General features: G+C 52.5%; 1 long non-coding RNA gene across 1 annotated transcript; it reads right to left on the bottom strand.

Annotated features, from left to right (window-relative positions):
* Window positions 1–520: 520 nt before the first annotated feature.
* Window positions 521–1,542, bottom strand: LOC141726505 (uncharacterized). The gene is made up of 3 exons (XR_012577698.1): window positions 1,308–1,542; window positions 1,116–1,199; window positions 521–937 (listed from the first exon to the last, which is right to left on the bottom strand). It is a non-coding gene; the product is annotated as an uncharacterized LOC141726505 (long non-coding RNA).

Genomic DNA, 1,542 nt, shown 5'->3' with positions numbered 1-1,542 from the left:
CACCTGAAATAGCTGTGAAATGGTGAGACTTTAGGCATCTTTAATCAATTACTTTCTTTTTAGTCCTATTTCAGGTGTTTTTATACGATAAATCCAGAGAAATTTAGAGCCAAACAAAAAGGATATCCAGCCCAATGTCTTCCCAACACAGATCACTGGGAATGTGGGTCACCAGGGCTCTGACCAACATGGGTTTTCCCATGAGGGCTGAAGCAGGAGCAGGGCACAAAGCTCTTCCCGCACTCGGGGCACTCGCAGGGCTTCCCTTACCGGTGTCTCCGTTGGTGACTGGTCAAGGCAGAGCTCTGGGTAAAGCTCTTCCCACACTGGGGACACTCGTAGGGCCTCTCCCCAGTGTGGATGCACCGGTGGGTGATGAGGTTGGAGTTGTGCTTGAAGCCCAACCTGCACTCAGGGCAGCGGAAGGGCCTCTCCTTTGTGTGCATCCTCTGGTGCTGGAAGATATTGGAGCTTCTCCTAAACCTCTTCCCACACTGGGGACAATTGTAGGGCCTCTCCCCAGTGTGGATGTGTTGATTCCTGATGAGGGTGGAACTGTCGCTGAAGCCCTTGCCATGTTCCCCACACTCGTAGGGCCATTCCCCAGTGTGGATCATCTGGTGCTGGATCAGGATGCTGCTCTGTCTGAAGCTCTTCCCACACTCCAAGCACTTGTAGGGCTTCCACCGATCATGAAGCTGCCCATGGACCACCAGCTCCAAGCTCTGGCTGAAGCTCTGTCCACTTTCCTGGCTCAGGGTGGGTCTTTCCTCCTCAGAGCACCCTGGGCTGGCTTTGCAGCTCCTTGTCCTGTGGGATCTCTGGGGATTTTCCTCCCCATTGGAATTCTGCACTGTGGAGTCACTCAAAATGGCTTTTTCCATGAGGTTCTGCTGTGGGGATTTTTCCTCCATGGTCTCCATCCTCAGTTCCTTCTCTGGGGGAGGAAGGACAAGGAGAGGATGGGATTTGCCTCCATGCCAGAGGGAGGGGAAGGAAATTCCCCCAGTGCATCCCCAGCAGGATGGTATTGGCAGCAGGGTTGTCCTGCAGCCAGGGGCTGTACTGGGCTGGAGCAGAAGAGAGGTGAAAAGGGGCACTGGCTTCCTCCACACCTGCGTGGGTATCCCAGGGCTCCTTCCTGTTCATCGCAGCCTTCTCCTCCATCCAATCAATATTTGGGAATGGGAAATCCTGTTCTGAGAAGAAAACAAAGGGTGCTCACATTGTCTTTTGTTCCGGGGGCCGTGCTGGGCTGGGAGATGGAGCAGGAGAGAGGGGGAAAGGAGCACTGACTTCCTCCTCACCTGCCTAGGTATCCCAGGGTTCCTTCCTGTTCTTCGCAGCCTCCTCCTTCGTCCAATCAAGGTTTGGGAATAGAAAATCCTGGTTTGGGAAGAAGACAAGTGGTGAGTACATTGTCTTTTGAACTGGTATGAAGGCAAACCTAGGGGAAAGTCTAAGCGAGAATTACAATTTAGTAAGAAAATGAAGATCAAGGCAATGATAGAGAAAAACTGCCTTAAACTGACAGAGTCAGGA

This window comes from Zonotrichia albicollis, chromosome 35 (genome assembly GCF_047830755.1).
Source record: "Zonotrichia albicollis isolate bZonAlb1 chromosome 35, bZonAlb1.hap1, whole genome shotgun sequence".
In the NCBI taxonomy this organism is placed as follows: Eukaryota; Metazoa; Chordata; class Aves; order Passeriformes; family Passerellidae; genus Zonotrichia; species Zonotrichia albicollis.
The sequence above is the reverse complement of the archived record's forward strand: the minus strand, read 5'-3'. Positions and strand labels throughout refer to the sequence as shown.